The 25,111-nt window shown below is 39.8% G+C and overlaps 1 long non-coding RNA gene across 1 annotated transcript; it reads left to right on the top strand.

The window, feature by feature from the left end:
• The first annotated feature begins 297 nt into the window (after window positions 1-297).
• Window positions 298-18,998, top strand: LOC116446015. The gene is made up of 3 exons (XR_004240987.1): window positions 298-447; window positions 8,560-8,646; window positions 18,937-18,998. It is a non-coding gene; the product is annotated as an uncharacterized LOC116446015 (long non-coding RNA).
• The last annotated feature ends 6,113 nt before the right edge of the window (window positions 18,999-25,111 follow it).

The raw sequence follows: 25,111 nt of genomic DNA, 5'->3' as shown, positions 1-25,111 counted from the left end.
TTCTGGGGACACATTTCCAAGTTTTTATAACCAACTATAGGGGCTAGAAAACACTCTCATGTTAAATGAAAGCTGAAATTCTCCCTAGTCCTACACACTGACGATCTGGAGCTTTAACCCTGACTAAATCACAACAACATCTTTAGAATCAGCCCATGCAAGATGTCTCTCACCAAAGAAAGAAAAATCCATACAGAAAGAGTTGTTAAGGAGTCCTGAGCAAGTGCAGCTGTTAAGGGAGCAGTCACTAAGATACAACCAGGAAGGAGGAGAGGCATCTTCTGTGATGTGAAGGAAGTTCATGCAGCCAAAGGTGAGGAGATAGGGTCACCATGGTCTATTCCCAAGACCACCCTAGTGCTCCAGCAGTGTATTGATTTGTGGATCTCTGCAAAGCACACAGACCAGGTCAGAGATGTCCCTACAATTCTTTTTCCTCCCTTGAAGGTATGGATTTTTTCTTCTCTCACCTACTTTTTTCTCTATTTCGCTTTCACTTTTCCTGTGTTTCAAGGCAGGAGGCTGTTAGTGTTATTTTAATTATTCTCCTTTTGTTTTAAATAGGGCTTAATTTTTAAATCATTTGTGAGTTTGCCTACAGTGATAAAATGCTTTTTGATTTGCTTCCAAAAAGAAATATTTGCTAAAAAAAAACCCCAAAAAATGGAAGTGCTTCATTCTTTCCAAATGCAATGCTTCACTTTTTTTTTTCCTCTTTTTTTTTTTAATAAGAGCACTTCATTTTGGAAGTGAATAGGGTGCTCTGGGAACGGGCACTGCAGACCAATTTAGATTTCCTAGATTGCTTCAATAATCTGAAGAGTACTCCAGTAATTTTTAACTATTCTCCACCACATGTCTTCAAACCCATTCATTTTTTAACTGAAGTGACTATACTTAGGACAAACTCTGCTGTTCATTTGAAATTGTTGTATTCTGCGTATCCATAGACTTCAAATTCCAATATAGAAACTTAATACAATATTTTGCTGTAAGATTGTTACCACTTAATGCCATAACATTATTAGTCAACATTTTTTATGCACTGCTCCTTGTCTGAAGCAGGGCCGTGTCACCACAGCCAGTTGGCTGCAGGAGACTAACCCATAATTAGGCAAGACAATCTTTACATTTTGGATTTTTTCATCCCAGGCTTTCTTCTGCATTCAGCCTTGAGATTCAGTTTGTTTTATGGCTTTTTAATCCAAAGATCAAAATGTTTTTGCAGATAGTTAAAACACCACCTTTATGGCACACATATTTTCAGTTTGGGTAGGGAGTGAAATGCATCAGTAAGGATCTCACAGAGCATCATCAGTGGCAGAGGCAGGAAATAGTAAAACATGAGCAATTTTAATCCTTTTCTTCCTTCCTGTTGCACACACTCCACTTGTGTCATATAGGGTACACCCCTTCCTGGCACTGTTACTACTGTATCTAGACTGTCAGTTGTTGCTGTTCTTCAGGAAGTAGTTATATTTCAAACACCACCCAGAAGAGAAAGCTCATGAGCTGTCTGTTGAGGATTTCATGCCCTAATTCCTCCCACCTTTACCTTGCATATAAAAAGTAGTTATTCTTAGTTCATATTTCTATAAAAGCATGTCTGCATTTCTAAGAAATACAAGCATATTGTTCCAGGGAGGCTCTATGCTGCCTTAACTAATTAAAGCTTAACTGTGGGGCAGTGCTTATACATTGCAGTCCACCAAATGTCTTATTCTATCACAATTGAGCATTAAAATGGTTGGAAGGTGGCACAGTTTACATTGATCTGCTGCTGGCATGTTTTTTTGCTAAATGAGTGCCCATCTTTCACACAAGGTGTTAAGAGGGCACAAAGGATGCATGAACATGCCCTGGACTGTGACCTCTGTGGCAGTCCCGTGGTGCTCCTGGGGAAACAGCTGCCCTAAGGCTGGTTTTGCAGTGTCTTTATCCTTGCAGGGAGTAGTTTGGTGATGCATTAGCAAGAATGTTCTGGAGACACTATAGCTAAAACCATGTTATATTGTCTTGCCAGTTTTAAATGAAGGGGGTCAACACTATGTATATATAGCCTTAGAGGCCAAAGCTTGTGGTATGAATTAAGGACTTTTTGAGATTGCTCATGATCCTAATGACAAACTAGACTTGAGATTTACACTCCAGAATATGTCCCAAGTAATTTTGAACCTATTTTGCCATTTTATTCAGCTGAATTTTGCAGTTTTCAACTGCTACTGAGAATTTCAATGAAAAAATAGGCTATCAGAGTATGAATAATTGACAGACAGAGAAAAATATTGTAAACATAAAAATGCTGTTACCATTTAATAATTACTAATGCAGTCTGAGTAGGAAACTCATGCTTTCTTTTCAGGAATTTTGTAGACATAGATTTGTTCTGTACTAGGTATTTTCTGTTCTTATCTTACAAGACTTTTTTTCTAAATTTAATGTTTCAAGGAAAGAAAGAGCTCTAGAGGAAAGATAGATTGAGAATACAGAACTTGAACTTCTGTGGTATCAGGATTTCAGCTGCATACTTCCTCTGCCTGGCTATCCCTCCTTGCTGGGAAGACTGTGCTGTTGTCAGTGTAGCACTTCTTGAATGAAATACTAACTTGGTCTTGTCCACTTACAAAACCGAAAGATCTCCCAGCTTAAAGAGTGGTGTCTTAATCAATTTCTGACTGGGAGATTGCATTCTCCTTACTTACATTCCCTGAAATTTCAATTGGATGCAATCTTTTTCTTCACTTAGAGCCATCCTTTTTTTATGTGTTAAGTGCTTGCTCTGTTTCAACTCTGCTGGAGCTGATTTTCAAGAATAGAAATTTCATCATCTACACAGACCTTTGTGCTCTTTTGAAAAAAAATCTCATATCTATTAAAGATACGCTCTCACTTGTTTACTACAACATAGTGGCATTAATAAGAGAGAGACAGAACAATGATTTCACATAGTTCAATTAATCTCGAAGAAGAAATCAAATGAGTTATAGTTGCTCAGTCAATTCTTCATATAAATATTAAGATAATATAACTGTTAAATTATATTTCCTATACTTCTTCTTCTAAGATTGAAGACATAAATTCAGAAAACAAACCACAGTATTTTCCCTGTATGATTAGCTTTGCAGGACTCGATCTTCTTTTAATTTGGCTTTTTTTTTTTTTTTTTTTTTCTTTTAGTACTGTACCTTAAATGAAGCAACTTTATAGGTCAGAGTTTCCTTCTGAAAGTTGTATGTGGAGGCAGCATTTGCTAACATAATGCTGTATTATAATTCATCCTTGCACCTGTCCAGTTAGCCATAGATCCATCCAAGCATACGATATAGTGTAGGAGGATTCCATTCTGCAAGATTAAATCTTCAGTTAAATGAACCTAAAGTGGCTTAGGGAGTGTATGGCAAGATACTTCATTGAGAATAAGCTGAAGAGAAGAGAGTGAGGAGGGGATGAGCATGTCTACAACCTAGACACAACTCTGTGTATTTCATACTGATTTCCTTGTTATTTCTAAGTCATAGGTATATTTTTAACTTAATATATAAAATAGGAATAACCTCTGTCTATGCCGTAGAAGTACATGAGTCTATATCTCAAATGCAAAACAAGAGTCAGTCCTTCCTGCTAGACACATTCATGTTCCCTGAAGTATCAGTAGACTCAGAATTATTAGGGGTCAGGTAGCAACTTCAATACAAATAAACAGAGGACACTGTCTTCCAATTTCTCAAAAATAGGTAGAAAGATAGAGAAACTACAGGAAATTAATCAACATTAACTCCCCAAATGATGCCTCATTTTTAAATGCCTGCTCTATCTTTAACTGTCTCTCTCCAGTTACAGGGTATTGGAACTAAATGAGAAAAACCTGATGGAGTCTGTGCAGACTTTGAGATGTCTTCCATAGGAGGATAGTTTAAATGATACGGGTTCCAACATGGATTTCCTCATTGTCTCCATCTTTGAAAATACTCCAGACCTGACTGGAAAAGGTCCTAAGCAACCTGCTCCAGTTGGCTCTGCTTGGACCATGGGGTTGGACTGGTTGATCTCCAGAGGTCCTTATCAGACTCAACTCTCCTGAGATTTGGTGACCATCAGTGGTGAGAATGATGGAACTAAGGGATAAAATGGAAAGCCTTTCCTAGCTTTCATTTTGTTTTCATTTTGACAGGGTCTGTTACAGTTTGCACCAAGGTTTCCCAGTCAGACTCAATCAGAAGTGCTGGGAGAAAAGAGATGATCATATCTGAGTGAATCTAGTCAGAAATGGTCCCATAAAGAGGAGGGGACATATGAGGTGGGAGGGGGAAGAGAAAAAGTGCCAGAAAGATAGGAAGAGGGACACAAAGTGGAACTAAAGCTCAGTTTGGGGGAAGGGACCTGGTTGCTGCGTGGTGTTACACATGGCTGGTTTTCTCAAGCAAGGATTGCTACAGAAAATTTGGGAATCACTGGTCCACGATACACAGGCTTTGTTGGCTGAGTTGTACCAGAGGAAAAATACACATTGGCAAAAGGTGTCTTTTTTCTTCAACTACCTTTTTGAGTGGCATAAGCCATGCCAGCAAAGGGATTCTTACATCTATACAGAGGGTGTTGCTCGCATATCTATATCAATTAAGGGTGTGATTTTTTTCATGCTTGTGACTGAAACAGCTTTGTCAACAACACTTTATAATTTAGACCTGGCTTGAGAGCTGTCCTGGCTCTCAAGCAACTGCAGAATGTTGCGAATTTTAGAGTGAACTCATATATTGTTGGCAAAGAAATAAAAGGACACAAATGCAGCAGAGTAATTTTGAATAGATTTTTTTATTGTTATTCACAGCACACAGAGAACTTTTTTGTTTGGAAAGGTGGTGACTGAAGAAGCAAAAATAGCAGCTGTGCAGCTTCATGGCAGGACATCCACTGAAATATAGGCTTTCTTCGTAATCAAAAGCCGAAAGGTTTCTGTTATGACCATATCCTAGCTAGAATGGGCTTGTGATATAGCTGGACTGTCAGGCACTTCCATTGGAAGCTAAGTTTACACTGGTACAAAAAGCTGATAAACTGATACAACTTTCTGAACAAGATAAGTATAGAGCAGAAGTACTCCTTTGTAGGTAAAATGGCATATACGTCAGGGGAGTTGCAGCCATAGCAGTACTGGTTAGGAGAGGGAAGTGTGGTTTGCTTGCTCTTTGTCTTCTTCACAATCTTAATCAACTGCCAGGCTGGTGTATGTCTCTGTGTAATTTATTCCACCCTGAAAAAAACCCAGCTGTTTTTGTGCAAGTCTTGTCATTTATTCTTACCAGACATCCCTGTATTTTGGTCAGAGCAATAGCTTTGGCATGGCCAAAGTGATAACTCCAAGTACAGTGACATAACAGTGTTTAAAGGCTTGATTTCCCCAGAGGACAATCCTAAAATCCTACTGATATGGAGAAGAAAAACCTTCCTCCCTCCCTTCTTCTCATGCTGGCTCTGGAACTTGTTTGATGCCCCAGCAAGCTGCTTCAGCTTACTATACAGACAGCAAATGAATGCAGCAAATACCAATGCAGCATTTTCTGCCAGTTTAGTGAAATAAATTGGTTAGCTTAGAGATCAGGTGAACACTCAAGTGTCTTTGCAGAGCAAGAAGCAGCAGTGTATAGCTGAGAGCAGAAGAAAATATTGGGAAAATTCTTTTTTTTTTTTTTTTTTCTCAATGTTAGACTGATTTAACTGTCTTGCCAAACTCCTTAATGCTGGCAAGGTCACAAAATGATTAACCAGTTCAAGAATGTCCATCCACACAGAAGTATGCATTTGTTTAGCTGATTCTGAATATCAGAGCTCAAAGGCTTGTCTGCACTTGAAAGTATTTCTCAGTGTGGCTTGACTGGCACTCTCCCATTCCTCTGAAGAGATGCAGTTTATGAGAGTCACTTGCTGAGGCAGCTCAAACCCAATTCCAGGAAAAGGCCTTCCTTTTGATATCAGCATTACCGAGTCTGCCTTAGGCTCCTTGTTGCCACTGCCATTTTGATCAGAAAAGGCATTTTTTTTGGGCTTGTAATCAACAGAAATGCTTATCATACTGGTGAAACAGTGAAATGGAGACCAAGTTAAAAGCAGTGTACTTGGAGTTCTGCTCGATAAGAAAATAACCATTTCCTTGATCAGACAGGGAGTTGTCTTTGAGATGGGGTGCTTAGCATTTAGCAGCAGACTGGTTACTTGCAGCAACTGATGCAAGTTATTTTGTTTTTGAAAAGCTATTAGCATTTTTTTTTTTTTTGTAAACTGATAGACCAATCTTCAGATCAGTGGATACGTTGGGATTTTTTTTAATTGCATGCATTACTTCACTGCCACCTTGTATGTTATATATGCAAAATCAAACCACCCTAAATTTTAATTTATGAAAAAAATGTGTTTGGCTAGAAGTCCAAATGGGGGTGAAAGAAACCTGAACAAAAAACACTTTGGAGAGTAAATGCTGGAAGGTTATTTCTTTTGTGAGTCACAAAAAGGTCTTTAGTAGGAAATATTCAGAGAGCTGCCTCATGGGAGGGTAATATTTGTGAATGTTGAAAATTGCACATAAAAGCCATGTGAGGAGATGCTGAGGTCACTTGGTCTGTTCAGCCTGGACAAAATGGAGACTGAGGGGAGACCTCAGCATTCTACAGCTTTGTCATAAGGTGAAGAAGAGGGGCAGGCACTGATCTCTTCTCTGTAGTGACCAGTGACAGGACCTGAGGGAATGGCCTGAAGTTGTGTCAGGGGAGGTTTAGGGTGGATTTCAGGAAAAGGTTCTTCACCCAGGGGGTGGTTGGGCACTGGAACAGGCTCCCAGGGCAGTGGTCACAGCACCAAGCCTGACAGAGCTCAAGAAGTGTTTGGACAATACTCAGGCACACAGGGTGACTCTTGGGGATGGTGCTGTGCAGGGCCAGGAGCTGGAATCGATGATCCTTGTGGGTGTTTTCAAACTCAGGGTGTTCTATGATTCTATGATTCCATGATTCACTGCACATCAGCAAATTTCTCCCTAACAATACAGTCCATTGCTCATTATTAGTTGCTATGTAATATTCATGCATCTAAAATCATCCAGCACAGGAGAGTTTGATCAATTTCTCTGTAACAGCAGTGACTAAATTTAGTGGATATTGTGCCTGTTATGGAGCAGAGGTTGGGATATTTCTTATCTTTACCTGAGGGGCTCTTTTAACAGTCATAAATACCATGTGCTTAGAGAATAGGCGTGACTAGTGAAAAGCTGAAGCAAACAACCCACAAGCTGAAATGGTTGGATGAACTATTCAACAAACACCTATGAAAAATAAAAGCAAAATCCATTTTCAAATTATTTGTTAATCAAAATAACCTGAATCCTTAACTGGTGTAATTTGTAGCTAACAGTTTGTAAAGCTGTAATGGGCAAAAAACACTTGAAAGGAATGAAATACCATGGCTGATTTTAATTGGCTTTTTTTTTTTTTTTTTTTACTATTAATGCATCCAGAAATATTAATTTGGTTCTCATTATGAGTGAATTAACTTAAAAAATATTAGGCAGTGAAACTATATATATACAGACATAAATATATATATGTGTGTGTATATATATATGTATGTAAAAAATATGTATGTGTATGTATATATATATATGAACTTCTATTTGTTGTTTAGATACTTCCAAACCTAATGGCCCCACTAGCTGGTGCAGCAGAGTTTTATGGTACCCAGGCACTTAGAGCACCTCCCAAAGTTCCTCAGATAATTTATGATCACACTTCCCAAAGCCCTTTTTCCCTATCAGAGCTGGCAGATTGTCACTGATTCATAAACCAGGGCAAAACCACCCTCTGCCTGTACCTACAGCTGTGTGCATCCCAAAACAGCAGTTCCCAGGCTATAGTCAACCCGCAGGAGTTTTGCACAAGTGTGTAGCAAGAAGTCTGCAGAGAGTAGCTGAAGATTATCAACTTACTACATCTGGATGGTTACTCTGAAGGCTAGAAAGTTGAGTTCACAAGTTTGGGAAACACTGGGTAGAGACCTATTTCTCAGCTTTCCTGAAATTTGAAGAGTGCTATCGCAACCACCCAGTATGTGTATGCGTTTAAATGCTTGCATTATGAGTCTTAGAGATATACTAAAGGAGACAAAAAAATGCCCGTAATAATATCGACTGTAGGTGCCATTTAAGCAAATATTTACGTGGTTGTCTGGCAGATGAGATCTTTAGAAGTATAATTACCTGCTGGCTGTGAAAGCATAACTTTTATTGAGGTTGGGATGTTAGAATCAGAACACGCTCATTCAAGGTTTATTGAATAGTATGTGAATCACTGTATTCCATTCTTTAAGATTTGCCCTGAACCACTATTGAAGTAATAACCAAAATGGAGTAAGCCTCATTGTAAGCTGAAATTGTTTTATTTTGCACAGTCTCTTCAGTTTCATTTAAACTATGTTTGCCTGTTTGGTGTAAACCCCCACTGTCTTTCTAAGAGGAGGATGAGAATTGCAGATAAGAATATGCACACCTTTTTTTTTTTTTTTTAACCTTCTTAGGGCTGCTGTGAAGTTACAGTCGCAATATAAAGATGACAAGAAGTTCAAGACAAGATAAAGGACCCCTGTGAGATTGGACACTGAGAGGTGCACCAGACTTCCTCCTTTTGCTTGGCACTTCTCTTTTTATTCTTTGATTAAAGTCTTTTTCCTTTACTTACATCCTCCATTAAGATGTCTCAGTGTCATTTAGGGTGTTAATTGAGAGGAGGTTTAAGCTCATCAAGGCGATTATAAGTGATAGTTAAAAATTTCTATATATGGCCTATGCTGGAATCAGCACAGTAGGATGCCATTTTTCTTTTATCTAACTGACATTGGTAATAATAGATGAAATTATTACTAAATCGCAGCTGCAGAGATGATATCATGATTTTTTTGTGTAATCTTTGATGAAAAATTAATTTTTGAGAGGGATAATTTAAAATGATTTAAATAGTATTATACTGAAGTCCTTACTGGTAATTAACACCAATCTTGTCAGAAGTGAATCCACTTTTGCAGCTGTTTCTAAAGATACCTACAGTATTTGTAACTTTTCTGGGAGTGAAATTATAGTGTTTGGACTTTATTTTTACTGCATAAGGACCATTAAGAGAAAAGGATGTTAATAGAGAAGGCTTTGTTCCCCAGCAGGGCCAAAGTCTATTTCACATTTTCAGTGTTTCTCTATGTGTGTATTTAATTAGCTATGCTCAGCATGTAAGCAGAGTTCAGTGTATGCAAAGTAGACTTTACATGGTATTTATATGTATGTATTCGCATGCCAGTGTACACACAGATATGTATATCTTTATGGGTTAGCTATATAAGTATACACAACTTTATTTGCGAGGGTTTTAATTGGTTGAACAGATGGCTGATCAGAAATGCTTCTTCATCTTCATCAGTGACTCGTCTTTCTTTCTTTGCATCGACTTTCATCACAGTGGCAAAAAAGTGCTCTAACGAGAAACAGCTGAAAATAGATTTTTCTTTGGTACTTTCATCATGCTTTAAATGACAGAAGTGGATTTTTTTGTCCTATATATAAAGACCTGCAGGAGAAGGTTAAAAAAGGAAATATAGTGAAATCTAAATAGAAAAATTTGAATGAGAATATGGGAGAGCCTCAGATTATTCCTCTTATCTTCATATTTTACTTTCTTCTTTTTTAAAGTACATGCTGATTTTTGACAAGATATATAGTCGTGGTTATTCACGCTAGCTACAGTACCTGCCAATCAGTTTTTCTTTTCCTCGAGTTTGGTGCAGAAAGGGGGAGGGAGGGACAGGAGTTGAAAGATGACACAATGGCTTAGAGGACTGTTACTTTAGGTATTCATTAAAAAAGGAGTTACATGGCCAGCTTCTGCTGTTTCTGCAATTTTATTATATTCAAATCAAAGTCTGACTTCTGTAGGCTTTATAAAGGAAACAATGTGCCTTATAAACAGAGTGCAGGGTTCATGTAGGAGTGGTTCACTTACAAGCAGATTCATGGCTTGAGTTGATGTATAGATATGTGAATAATCTATCCCATTTTTAATTTGAAAGAATAAGTTACTTGCTTTTTTTTTTTTTTTGTCGGTGTTGAAGTCTTTTGCAAACAGCTGCTTTTATTCTCTGAATTCCTGTGGATATATCACTGTTGTATCCACTTTGCAAATTGGTAAACTGAGGAATGCCTTGACTGAGGAATCTGAGAAAATCATAAAGCTAGCTGAGAGTCAAAAGCAGAAGTAGAACTTGGGGATTCTGCTCTCCTCTCCTTTTTCTCCAGAAGCAGACCAAAACCCCTGGAAAAGTATGGTTTACAAAGGAAAAATTACTCTTTGCATATTTAGCCCTGTTTGAACTGAATATGAAAGAAATACTCTGTGGTTTCAGTGTAATAACCTGACTTTTTTTTCTTAGTAGAGCCTAGTTTTCATAGGCTTTCTCCTCATAAATGGAATCAGCAATATGCCCTTGTACCCAGTGCAGCTGTAGAAGGACCACAGTCCTTGCCAAGTGTATGGGGGGGGGGGGGGCGCCCAGAGGAACAAAGAAGTGGTGAAGCTTGAGGCTGCAAGCAGAGGCATTTCATCAAAAAGGGAGTAGCAATAGAGGAAGACTTAACATTCTTCAGTCCTGCTGGGATGGGTCAGTCTGATGCAGACACTTTAGAAAGGAAAGGGAAAAATATGTAAACAAGAAATTTCTGGAAGTTAAAGATGTATAGGGTGCGGTAAGTACCTCACAAGAATGATATATGGCAACTTCTAAATTCTATTATTAAAAGACTTCCTGAGGGGGAGATTGAAACTAGAATTCAAGGATAAGTATACGTGAACACCATCTGGCTCTTTAGTTTCAGTTCTTTAGACTGGGACAGTCTGGAGATAGAGAAGACATTATTAGGACTATCTCCTCACAGCTTTGATGCAGCTGCTCATGTGCTTGAAACAGCAGTCAAAAGTTGTACTGGAGTTTTCTTTTTCTCCCAGAACAATTACTGCAATATAAGGATGATGTTTGTGGGCTGGAAGGAGAAAGAAAAGATTCTGGGAATAAGAACAGCAGCTTCAGATTTTTTGAGCCCTTCTTTTCAGATTGTGACCCCTTGTTTGCAGGCTTTGAAACCCTGATAGAAATGGTGTGGGTTTGGGAGGAGGTAATCTTGGCTCAGGAGGTCTGGCAGATGGTGTTGGCAAATGGCACTGCAGGCTCCTGCAGTGTGGTGCAACACTCTGGAGGTGGGTAGGGGAGCAACGAGGTTGTGGGAAGCAGCTGGTGGCAAATACACTCAAGATGGCTCCAGTGAGCAACCCCAAACAGCCTGGTAGGGTGGAGAAAGAGCAGAGTAAAGCTCAGAGCAAATGAACCAGCACTGTGGTTGTGTCCCTCTTCAGGAGGATGTGTCTGAGGTGAAGGTTAGCAGCTGGCAGAAATGTGGGTAATGCAGTGCTGTCCTTCTCACCCTTACCCTTTGTGGAAAGGTTTTTCTTAACACAAGCATAAGGTCCTAAAACCCAGAAAGGCTGACCTTAAAAAATATCTATCTTCATGACTGGAGGAACTCAGTTCCCTTTTACAGTGGTGTAAGTCTACAGGCTTTCCAGTGGAGACTGTGACACATCCTTATGAACCAAGGTACTTGGGAAGTAGTCAGATGACTGAGCTGCTTTTCTTCTCTCCCCCTCTCTCTTTTTCCCTCTTTTAATATTAAAGATGATGAAAATAACCCAAGAAATTAATATCAACCTCTTCTGTCTCAAAAGAGATTAGTAGCATGGAGGAGGCAGTTCTTTCTAGTCTATTGATGCTGACAGACTTCAGTGAAAGAAATTTTTAGGTGGTACTTGGGGATAAAGCAATAGCATAAAACTAAAACAGTCAAGAAACGTATGCTTGCATTCTGACTTGTTCAAAGCACTAAGGGAGGTAAGTAGAAGGGATCTGCAGCATTTATACATCAGGTAGCACCAGCTCGGAGCTAGACTATTATGGGTGTGAGTTTATGCAAAACACAGCCTTGCCCATGCATCTTCATCCAGAGGTGTAGTATTTTTTAGAACTGTGGACCTTTATCTGCAAAGCCTTAAAAACATGATTAACTTGGTTTTATATATATATTGCAAAAAGATTTTCTGCAACAGTGAAAACAAGCAACAAGGATGACACTAGTCTCCGAGTGCATTTCTCTAAGGCTCATGATATCTCTGGTTATTTACCTTGCCTCCCTATCTCATCGTTATTGTCTTTCACTCCATAAGTGCATCATCTTAAGAAGTGGCTATGAAGCAAGTGGCTATTAGGTATTCAGGCCAGACATGGGGAAGGCAGACAAAAAAACACTCTTGGTTGGCTGAATAGGACATCCTTGTTGCAGTCCTTGAACTGGAGTCCATGCCAAACATTCTGTGCTGTTGCTTCCAAGATGGGCAGATGGGGGTCTTATCAAATAAGACAAGATTCTCCTTCCTTGCCAGTGTCTAAGCATGCTGCCTCCATACCTATTCCAGGTGTTGATGTACAGGAGCAAGGTGACTCTCTTGCACATCACGCATAACATGCTCGGTTAAACAGAATTGAATATGAATTGTCACATCTTTTGCTGTTGGAAATCAGTGCCATGATTCTTCAGTCCATTTATAATTAGAAAGAAGGGCTATTGGTTAAAAAAGTCTTTAAAACTGAACTTCTTGAGATCATATCTCCATATTAGGAGGGTTTGGGGTGGAGGGGGGTTTAAAGGGTGATTTAAACATAAAGAAAAAGTGAATGTGAGTATAGATAATATTTTTGATATTTTATTAAATGTAAGAAGGTTTGATAATTGTGGGTTGGGTTCCCCCCCCCCTTTTTGTTCCTTCTCTTTCCTGTTATATATCTTACTCCATTTACTATGATCTATGCCTGAATCACTGGTGAAATTATGATATCATAACAGTCAAAAAGATAAAGGGAGGAATGAATCAAGGAAAGCAAAGGAGTTTTAGTGGTAATTCATGTTACATTTTGTATTTTTCTTTTGTTAACACTACTGAGATGTACTGCAGTATAGTATCATAAGCTTTTGGAGAGGGTAAGTTTAAAATCTTTCTTCTTTCCCCATCCTCTTCAGCCATGCTATGTATTTTTAAATCACTAATCAGTTCAGTGATTAAATACAGGAAAACCAAACTGAAATTTAAAAATATCTCAAAAAAAAAAAAAAAAAAAATCCCTCAAACCTCACTCAAGTAACAAGAATAAAATAAACATTTTGGCCTTCTTTCTTCATTCATCATGAAGTATATGCTTTATAAAACTAACTCCTGGTAAATTATTTGTGGGTCACCTTTAAAGAAGTTCCTGAGGTAGTAATGCATCCCCTGAAATGAAAAGACACATAGATTTTCTGTTGTTTATATGAGACATGCTTATGCTTTAAAAATACTTTTGCAGTGGGTTTAAAGAATGATAAAGATGTTTATGTATTTTTGGAGCTACAGCACGTTCCAGTGATCTGAGCTGCAGACACACAAAAGTGCAAAAACAACCTTGAAAATGCTTTGGCAGACTTCACATGTTAATCACTGCAGAATGGCTTCAAAATTAATGAACAGAGAGCAATTGTTTCTGTATAAGTGCCTCACTCAGAGATGTAAGTGAAATAGAAATTTAGTGTAGTAGTTTTCAAGACAATGATTAATATTTACATTTATCAGCTGAAAAGCCCCAAAACGTTATAAAAAGGTAACTTTTACAAAGTAGAGTACTTGTTTCCCTGCTAATAGGCAGCACTTAGCCATCTAAAGTCAGTCTCTTTCTCTCTCCCCTTCCTTACCAGAACAGTTGTAACGCTGATGGTAATGCCAAATTGGTGTATGTTTTTCTTCTTGTTATGCCATTAAGATGAATCATTTGCAGTTAGACTATATTGCTTCCTCCTTTTAAAATGTATTTTGTTGTTTCACAGTTGTACTCTACTTTTTAACATACATTTACTTTATTTGTATATTTTTTAACTTCAGACATAGTGTTAAAAATCTTAATTATTCTAAGCTGTTCAAGAAGAGAATTTAAATGCATCACAGGATAGGTAGATGTATCTGAACACTCTGCCAACTACAGTCCAAAATATTGTTCTTCATTGTTCCCTTCTACATATTCAAGAGATATTTGATCAAAATGTATAACAAACATGAAAACATATGAAAGCTTTGAATTTTCAATGAGGAAAAGAAAATATAGAAAAACAGTATGATATTGTACTATGCTTAGGGGCACTGGTTAGGGTACTTATGCTGGAGAAAATAGCAAAATGCAGAGAGTCTGACTAGTTTCTTGGAATCTTATGTTTAATATTTCTTCAGTATGGAAATCATGCAAAATTACTTGAAAATGGCTGTCAAGTGTTTGATCATAGCAGTATAGAATCCCCAAGAAGAAAAGGAAAGAAATCCCAGAAAAGTTTTGAAAAGGTTTGAATATCAAGTAACAGACTGGGCTGCTGTCTTCATACTTCTGGTGCGTTTTTAACTAGGCTACCTTGTGTTCTTTTCTTTCCTTTCCAAACCCAGTGTTTAAAAGTCCCATATGGCAATAGATATTGCTGGAATAGAATGCATACTGTTCTGGAATCAATTTTATCTGAATTAACTTTCTGTATTTTAGAATGCAGATGAAATATTTTGCCTTCTCTACATTTTCTTTTGACCTGGTCCTTGTCCCCTCTCCATTCTCTTGCCTGCATCCCTCTAAATGGGTGTTTATGTAATATACAGAACTTTCTCTTTAATCCTGTACAGATGTAGAAGGGGTGGGGTTGTTCTGCCCAGTGGCATATATGCTTAGACGACAGACAAAGGGGGATTGAAGGTGACATATTCTGTGTGATAACACCAGACCAGGCACATTAGGTAGGTGCTCTTCATTAATGGGACAAGGATGGGAAAGAATGTGAATAGAAAAAGCAGAATCTTGCTTGGAACTTGTTGATGCCAGAAGCATTATTTAACTTTTGAAGAATGAAGTTAATGTTTAAAGTTAATTTTCCCTTGTGATCTGAACTGATGACTCTGCCTTTTACTCACAGACCCTTATCATAGGAGTCGACTCATGCTCAAGGTCAAGGAAAAAATCTGAAAAGGGATACTGTTAGGGAATAATCCAAAAACGTGCTTGTTTTACTTCATATCCTGCTTAGCAGAGACTCCACTAGTCATGACTGACAGCTCTTTTCAACCATTAGAGATTTTGTGTCAATAGGTCAATAGATTTAATATCCTGGGGATATCCCCTTCAGATTGCTGATCAGCACCTTACAACAGCCAAAGGCCTGACCTCGGACCATTTTCAGATTTAAACTGAACCAACTGGATGTCAAACTAGGACTTTGGGAGACTAATCAGAACAGGGTGCATAGTCTGGTAGTACAGCCATGATCTGAACTGGGCAGACATTGAGTTCACCTTCTGCAATAAGACTACAGAGAAAATAAATCATATATTCTTGAACTGTTCTTTGCTGAGCAAAGGTGTTTGCAAATCTAGACTAATATCTAAAATTGTGCCGAAGCTATGTACATTTGGAAAGCGGATTGTGGGAAACTACTTATTTGTTTCTTAATGTATTTTTAATAGTGGTTTTGATTGATATGGAACATATGCCATGTGAATACTCTCTCCTTGTACCTGGTGTCACACAGAAAGTAAATGCAATAATATTAGTGACTAATGAATCATAGAAGTCTGAAATTTCCTTCCTATCCAAAGTTATTTCAAAATATTTAAAAGGTGATAATAATTTCCAGTTTTGTTGAGAAATCTTTAGTCTAGCCAGACTTTAACTGGAATCAACACACAAGTACAGACCTCTGTCAGATTCTCTTTAGTATGATTTTTTTTTTGTTTGTTTGGGGTTGCTTTTAGGTTTGGTTTGGTTTGCTTTGCTTTTGTCTTTTTTCATCCAAGGTGAGATTTGTCTTTCTAGCTTCTTATTGTAAGCCAGCTGATGGTGATTTTGAGATTGCATTTCCACAAGTTTTAGGAAAATAAGTGGAAAAGTAGAGAGGGGTTAGCCACATCAGTTCCCTGCTGAGAAAGATGCATTTCTGTAGGCTAAAGTACATTATTAGTCAACTGAGAGTACACATGGATTGAGACATTACCAATGTCCCAGCTACAGTAAAGGCTTCAGACTAGGTGGAACTCCATTAGATATAGATAATACAGTCATGAGTCAGGAAGCCATAGGCTTCATGAGTTGTATATCACATTGTTTCCTTTCCTGAGTCCAAAGGAAGGTCTTGTGCAGGGTTGCCACAAGCTCACGGGTGTGTCACTAACAGCTTGAGGCGAATTGGAGCTGTTAGAATGAGTAGCACTGTCACAGGAGGATGTTTTTTTTCCTGCTCCCAATGGATCTCCAGAGCTTCCATACACTAATTAATGATGGAGGCTGCTGTTGTGGGAAAATAATATAAAGGCCCAGATTTTGTGCTGCAGGCAAGGAGCAAGGAGTGCTAATTGGGAGGGAGGTGTGAGCAAAGATGCCACCTTGCACTGACTGATCATTAGCCAGCTTTTGTCCTTGCCATGAGTTAGAGCAATCTGAGGGTGACTGTAAATTATGTGGACTGATAGTGGCACCATAGAGCCATTATGTTGGCTGGGCCATACTGGTGTGTCGCATATACTTGCCAAAGTCTACATTTTATCTGCTAGGGAGCAGAAGTGGAGAACATCACACTTGGGTTTTGAGAAAGGGCTAAGGACTAGTTTTGACAGGTGGGAGGAAACATTAGGTGAAAACCTAAGCCCTTTATTGGGATTTCTGCATTAACTTAAGTCTTTAAATGTTCAGATGCTTAGAAACTAAGGACTCCTTGCAGAAAGAATTGAATGGAAAAGACTCTCTCTCTGAATATATATTAGTGCTTCAACTTCTGCTACTACCAGTGGAACAGGTAGTCCATCTCCAGAACATCCCATGCAATCCATTAGGCTGCAGCTCCAGAGCAAAATCATACTTCTCAGATGATCAGTGGTAGAAAATCTCTTCTGAGTATCTACAGTGTCCTTTTGACAAGCTCCTTTATGCCCTAGTCTTCTTCCCCTTCAGCTTTCTCACAGGGGTGGCAGGATTTGACCAATATATATGAGAATTTGACCAATATGTATGACCAATATATGTAGGTCAAAGATAACATGAAGAGGTAAAAGGCAAAAAAGGAAGAAAAAAACCCCAAAGGCCAGTCAAAGATCCGGAGTTCTCACTTTGAGTAGGATTTATGAGATCTAACAGAAATGCGAGCTGTCCTGTCAGTTTTGCATTTGATTTTTTCCCGATCATATTCTACTGCAGAGTCAGTGCAGAGACAGAGTTGTTACTGTTCCTGCACGTTATGGTACTTTGGCACTAGGCCACTCCATGCATACATGCCAAGATGCTTTTATAAAACCATTAAAAAAAGTACTAATTAGATATTTAGAGGACTGAAAATCCTGAAGATTAAAATACCAGTAAAGTAGTTATGACCACAAGTGTGTTTTACATAAGTAAGCTCATAAAGGGTTTTCTTCACTGGTGAAAGCAAAAATTATGAACCCCATGTTTCTTTCATAGTAGAACAGGTTAGACTGTTAAATGCTTTTTATGTGTGCTACTATTCCATTTTTTTCATTTATTATCCTGCAGTCATATTTAAAGGCCCCACCATCATACTTGTTACTGCACACACAAAAATACAATCTCTACCTTAAATTGCTTGCAATCTCTTAACCTTTCAGTTTAAAAACATGTTGCAAGACACATTTTAAGGAAGCAGATAAATACTGTCAAAGATGTTGCAGAGAATGAATGTGGGCATGATCTGAAAAGTTTTATTTAAAATTGTTTGTTTTCCTGGAGGTTTCCATATAGTGCAAACTTCAAAGTTCACTAGGCTTCGTTGCTGAGCAAAAGAACATGTCCAAGGTGAGGAAGCCTACTGTGTCATAAATGGCTTGGCAAAGATAAAGATGGAAGAAACATTCAAAGAGGAGCTAGGGGTCAATAAATGAAAGGAATGGGGAGCAATTTAAAAACAAAGAGAGGACAGCTGCTTATACTTTCTCACAAAATTTTGACTGAGTGCTAGAGAATATTGTGGGCACCAATAGGAAAAATAGCTTCAAAAAAGATTAGACAAAGTCATGTAGGTCGAGATGAAGTTACTGTATCCTCTTTTTAGGATTATCAGACAAGTTGACCTGATGTAACAGCCTAAAAGGAATCTGTAAATTGCCAAATGGAAGCAGGGAGAGAAATTTAGGGAGCAACCATTCTGTTACATTTCATCCCTAAACATCTGATACCATCAATAGTCAAAGGCAGGATACACAGGCCTTTTGTCTGGTCCAGTTTAGTAGCTCTTAAACAAAAGATAAATGCAAGATGCTGATCTCAAGTATTGTTGTGGCCGATAGCCTGTGTAAATAGTGGCAATAAGGTTTGGCCCTTTTGTGCACTCTGGATGCATTTTAGAGACTCTAGTCCAAAGCTGAGGAGTGGTCTGAGAATAGAAGTGCTAACCTTTCACTGCAGCTATGAGGCGCAGCGAACAGTCCTGCCACATGACATGAGGACATAGTCATGGATCTGTGCCATCCATCCTCCCTTCCCCATTTAAATATTTTCTATATCCCCACCTGCCTTCTCTGGTTCAGAGTAAATGTGGCTTCCTTCTGAAACATGACAGTGAATCCAGGGAGCCGGACAAAGCATTTCCTTGCAGCAACATTTGGCCACAGTCTGTATTAGACCAGTCTTACCCCTTTGTGTAGAATTAACGGGTCCAACAGATCCAAGATTGGTAGTAGATCATCTCTCAGCTTTTTTGGACTGTATTTATTGTATGTTATCAACCAGCTTGTGCTTTGGTTTCAGAAGGTGATGAAAGGAAGGGCTGTTTTTCCAGCTGAGCGCAGAGTACAGCAGAGAAAGAATGGTGAGTATATTTCTGTTATGTGTCCCGATTTGCCTCTGCACTGTTTGATATTCTGACCCCACTGTTCTGTTTCCAAAACAGCTTGAGAGTCCCCTAAACAGCTGCAGAAGGTGTCATCACTGTGGGGAAAAAAAAAAGTATAATGTACATCTCAATAACCCAAATCCAGGGCATAATTTTTGTCTGGGCTGTGGTGATTCAGCTTTGCTGTATTTGCACTTCAAGTGAAAATACACTAGCAAGTGCACAGGGACACACACAGACACACATACAGGCACAGAAATGGCAGGGGGAAAGGAAGGAAAATTACATAATTCTGAGTGTAACAGAAAACAAAAAAATGGGGTTGTGATATTTTACCTAGAGTGGTGTCTGATTCAGAGACTCTTTGCCTTAAATGATGTTTATCATCAATGTTATCCTGTATGGATATCTCTCTATTTTTGTTCCCTGGATTTTGTAATCCTCTTTCAGTTGGATACCTTGTTTTCTGTAGCTGCAGGGTATAATATAATAAAAGTGGTATGCATACATCTGTAAGTTGCACTTAAGCTGATATGTGCACTGTGTGTACATATACATAATATTTTTAGATAATATATAAATGTGATACATATAGCCATATATATATATACGCATACAGAAATTAATACTTTGATGTATTTAGCATCTTCAACTAATTATACCTTGCAGTCTCATGTTAATTCCCATTTGAAACATTTGGCACTATTCCTCCTAATTCATTTATATTAATGAGGGGAGGATCCTCTGAGCAATAATCAGTTAAAAATCATGACTAGCTTTGTTAATAAATACCAGATTGGTACATGATACTGTATTGGCTTGTCCTTAATTAGGAAGCACTGGAAGGAGTACCAAGAGGGAAATACTCATAAATTTTTCTTTTAAAGTCTAACTGCTCTCTTTCTGGTATTAGCATCTTTGAAACAGAGAGAAAAATGATAGCTTTGAAATTTTAATTTTTCTGCACTTAAAACAGGAAATATGTATTATATTTAATTAAGATATACATTTGATATTGAAGTTTTTCCAGCCAGGTCCGTGTAAGCAAAGTAAAATCAAGAAAAACATCAGCAACATTGCTAAGTATAAGGTAATTGAAATACTTAATTTAAATATTAGAAAACTGGAAGTTTTGTGAAGCATTTGGGAAGGCTGGATGGCTCAGGGAACTAGTAATGAACTAGTGAAATCTTCATTTTTAGGTGATTGATTGCAATTGCATCTAGGAAAGGCTAGAAAGTCATTCCTGTCAGCCCATGTGCAGCAGTGGCTGTGCTATCAAAGCCAGGTCTTACCCTCAGCTGGGACTCCAGGAGTGAATGGGCATGTTAGTGAGGACAGGCATGCAATATCTGTGGAGTCTGGCTTTTCTGGAATGGTAATGGGTGAGTTTCTCATCTAGTCAATGAATTTTTCCTGAGTTTTTAATCTCAGAGTCCTTTAAAGTGGAAACTTTTTCTGGCATCACTTACAGTGATTTTTTTCCCCTCATATCTTCTGAATACTTAACATCACTGTAGGCTTGCCAAGGTGCAGTCCATTGGTGCTTGTTTATGCCAAATACTTCCAGCATATGTATGCTTATTTTATCAGTAGTCAGTATTATGAGTTATTAATACAGGAAAAGCTTAATTAGCGATGCTTATTTGAGATCTACTGAACAACAGAATGGCAAGGACTGACAGCCCTGTTCTATGCAGCGGTGGAAACTGAAGTCATCACTTCTTATCAGAATCTTTTACATATGCTAGTACTTTGAAGCCCGACATGACTGTGCTGCTCTGAAGTGCTGCTCTGAACTGCAGCAGCACTGACTCTGCTCCTGCCAGGACAGTGCTGCTGGAGAGAATATGGCAATATAAGCCTATTATTTGTGGGTCAGATGGGCTTGAATGTGACCTTACAGGGAACTGTGCTAATACTGCTTATACACTCGTTTGATCTGAAACTCTTTTCCAGTCCACCTGTTGCATACCCTTGCAGCTCTCCTTTCCTTCACCCACTTGTTCAGGTCTATACTTCCAGAAGACAAGCCCCTGCACTCTGACATTAATGGGGTGGGGGCAGTGGGAGGGTTCGTTCTGGGCAGGTATTTGGTACAGTGTTTACTCTGGCTAAGCACTTCTGATCTGGAAGGCAACACATCATCCTGTAGTAGAGGTGTCAGTTTGTGAAGTTGTGCCTCCTTTTTCCCTTCCAGCATTCATTTTTCCAGTCTGTTTATCTTGGAAACAGCTTGGGACAAACATTGGTTCTTACAGCATATTCACACAGCTTCTGGCACAGTGAACTGGCGCTCCCTTTGGACCTCAAAGAATTGCTGAACAACAAAAAGTCCTGACATGGCAATAAGAGGAGAAAAACCTTGAGGGCAGTGTGTGGAGGGGGGCACCATGGGAGGCACAGCACCTTCCTGTGTGAGTGAGAAGAATGACCTCCAATGGCAAGTCCATTGAGAGGAGCAGGATGGGGACAATGTCTTCTGGGGTAGCTGTACTTAACTGGGATGGACCAAGCTCTTGGTCAGTGGCATGGGATGGCAGGCCCTGGGCACTGTGGGAATGCGTGGAGGGCAGTGATGAGAAGGCAGAATATATACAGGGAAAGTAGAGCTGTTTTGAGAAACTGGTTGTCGGATATTTAACTGCATCAAAGTTTCTCCAAATACTTCTTAGCCCCCACTACACCTTCTCCTGTTATGTCTTTTCTGTTGTCTTTACTCACCCTCTATTTTCCTTTTAAGGACTTCCTTGTTGCAGTGGGGATCCTGCAACACGCATATATCAAACCAGGAGTCCCGTGGAAAGGAAATATATATGGACAGACAGATTCTTGCTAGCTGTTTCAGAGATGTTTATTTCTCCAGCCGCATGGCCGGGGCTCTGCTGAGGAACTGTTCCAGTCACGGGACCAAGGGTCCTTCTGCCCGCGCAGGGAACACAAACCAACCAATGGGAACGAGGCTGAGCAGGGGCAGGGAAGCCCCGTGTCTGTGCCCTCAGGGCCCCTCTCCCAGGGCTACATGGCAGGGGAGGGACCCCAACACCTCACCCGTTTTATTTTAATAAAAGGAGAATGAAAACAACTGGATAAACATAACAAGAACAGTTTCAAAACAAAACAAGCCACCCTCCTGAGTCTTTAAATGTCCAAACAGATTCTCTGGAACATCTTAGGGCTGACAGAAGGGAGACAGAATTCTCTGAGCATGCTTTGTGGGGAAACTGAGGCAGGAGAGGGTTTAACTTCTTCCCTCCCCCTTTTCATCCCCCACTCGGCATTGGAAAGGGATTTTTGGGGAAACAATTGGCAAAAGCATGGTTTTGTGAGGGAAACCATGGATGAAAAAACGGATTGGGAATACACTGGGGGTAATAGGACATAGGGTAAAAGGGAAAGGTGGGATTAGGAAAGGGAAACTGTAGGGGGGGCTTACAATGGAGATATTGTCTAACATGACTACGATTTTTTGCATATATACTGCCTTTCACAGAAACACCATCAGGCCCAGTGACCTGCGATGCTTGTAACCCTTTTCTCCCTAGTACAATATTAAATTCCACCACCTCTCCATCTCCCAAGCTTGGGATGCATTTTTCAGGGTTATTCTTTTTAATAGCAGTTCTATGCACGAATATGTCTTGCTGGTTGTCACACCTTGTTATAAAACCATAATTTTGCTTAACATTATACCATTTTACTATCCCTAAGATCTTAGTTTCTATGATCTTTTTCTTTTTCCGAGTGGCTGCTGTTTTCTGTCTCGCTGCATCTTTGCTCTCTCCTTCGGTCGCTCCCGTGTTGGAATTGTCGGGGCTGCTGGTGCCTGCGCGCTCTTCCCGGGGTCGCGTTCGGGGCTGCGCGGGCCGGGCCGGGCCGCGCCGCTCAGTTCTCCGCGCGTCGCCTCCTCTGGTCGCAGCTTCGCTGCCGCTGCCGGGCGCTGCATCCACATCTCGGCCGGGCCCCCGAGCGATGACTCCCCCGTGCCCTGCTCCAGCGCGCGTCTCGGCTGGGCGCGGCTCCGTTCCACCGCCGCTGCCGCCAGCCGCCGCCCGCGCGCCTCCCCTCTCGGTCGGGCGTTCCCGGGGCTCGCTCCACCACGCGCTGCACAGGACCGGGCGGGCACCGCCGGGTCCCGCCACGCCTCGCTCCACCACCGACACTGCGGCTCGCGTGGCTCCGCCCGCACGCGGGAACTGCCTCGCTGCTGCTCGGAGAGCGCTCGGTGCACGTGGCCTGGGCCGCACGGTCCCTGCGCCAGGCTTCCCTTCGCCAGGACACAGCTGACATTGCTCAGCAGTCTCGGTAACTAAATAATATTCACGAAAATATTCTTCCATCGGCATATATTTCGACTCAAATATTAACTGTGTCCAAACGGTCTTCCAAAAGCCCTTGGTAAGAATTAAATCCCAAGAAACATAGAAAAAGTTCTTAAACAACCATGCCAGGAAGTGTTTCAGTTCTTTCTGAGCTTGAATCAAGCTAAAATTTACAAATCGTTGTTCAAGAATCGTTTTAAGTTTAAGATAAATGTCCATATGCGGCTCTGAGAGCCAAGAGTCTTCCCACGGTTCCTCCATAGTTTAGATACGGAATAGCAAAGCAAAACCAAGAAGAGGAATCCAAAGTTTCCAGGGTTTACTCACACAAATCAGTCGCTTAGGGATCGGGGATCGTTCTGCTCTCAATTCTCCACCATTTGTTGCAGTGGGGATCCTGCAACACGCATATATCAAACCAGGAGTCCCGTGGAAAGGAAATATATATGGACAGACAGATTCTTGATAGCTGTTTCAGAGATGTTTATTTCTCCAGCCGCATGGCCGGGGCTCTGCTGAGGAACTGTTCCAGTCACGGGACCAAGGGTCCTTCTGCCCGCGCAGGGAACACAAACCAACCAATGGGAACGAGGCTGAGCAGGGGCAGGGAAGCCCTGTGTCTGTGCCCTCAGGGCCCCTCTCCCAGGGCTACACGGCGGGGGAGGGACCCCAACACTTCCTATCTCTTGAATCAATAGTTTGGAAAGGCTGCTCTGTTTAGGATCAGAGAGGCCTGAGGAAATTTTTGTTGAAAGCAAAAAAACCTTTTTATAGGACTGGGTTTTGTCTCCTGATCTGACCAAGTCTGATGTCCTGCTTGTCTCTTTTTTCTGGGGCTGAGACACAACTTCAGTTTTCTTTTGGGTTAGGAAGAAAGACTGGGAGAGAAGTGCCAAGGGATGAGAGCAAATAAGGATTTTTGGAGCTGGATAGTGCAGGGTAGTTGCTCCTCTGAGCACTTCCCAGCCTAAGTATCTACCTGTATAATCAGTAGTGTTTATGACTAAAGAAATCAACTTCAATATAGTCCCAATTTCAAACTCTTTTTAGCAATCCTGAGCAGAAAGTCTTATTGTTTGTCAAAAAAGTGTGAGAACAAAACCAAACAACCCGGGAAATTAATTAACTTTGACTGTCTTTTAATTGCTCAAACAAATGATAAAATATTTCTAAAATAATCAAATCAAAACTGTTTTAAAAAATCATTTGACAGGATCCTTTTAAATTTACCAGTGACAGAATGATTGCAAATGTATATAAAACAGCTGCTTTCAGATGCAGGTAAGCTCCTATTGAAAAGAGATAAAATCCTAACTGTTTATGCCTGCGTTTGATGATAGTGCAGTTGAGTATTGTGTTATTTTATAATGTATTCAAGCACCTGTTTAGAGAAGGTATATTCCACTATGGTCCAAAATTAAAACAACCCCATTACTTGTCGGGGTTTCATTCATAATTCTTGTATCATGCTCTGATTAGAGTATACATTGAACCTCAGATGAGCATTACCTAAGGCACATCCAGTTAAATGCACTGTATAAACTAGGCACAAACCACAAAGCTACCTTTAACTTGCACAAAACAGCAAGTGGAAATTGATTAAAATATGCATTCTACTAATATAACGGCTGGTCTCAGTATAAAAATTAATTAATGCTAATAGTACACAATCAAAACTGCTTTTAGAAATCTTCTTAGAACATTAACTAAAATGTTCATCTTTTTAATGCATTTGACTGAACCTCTGAGACTAAAAGCTTTGCTTCCT

Source organism: Corvus moneduloides, chromosome 6, assembly GCF_009650955.1.
Source record: "Corvus moneduloides isolate bCorMon1 chromosome 6, bCorMon1.pri, whole genome shotgun sequence".
NCBI lineage: Eukaryota > Metazoa > Chordata > Aves > Passeriformes > Corvidae > Corvus > Corvus moneduloides.
The sequence above is the reverse complement of the archived record's forward strand: the minus strand, read 5'-3'. Positions and strand labels throughout refer to the sequence as shown.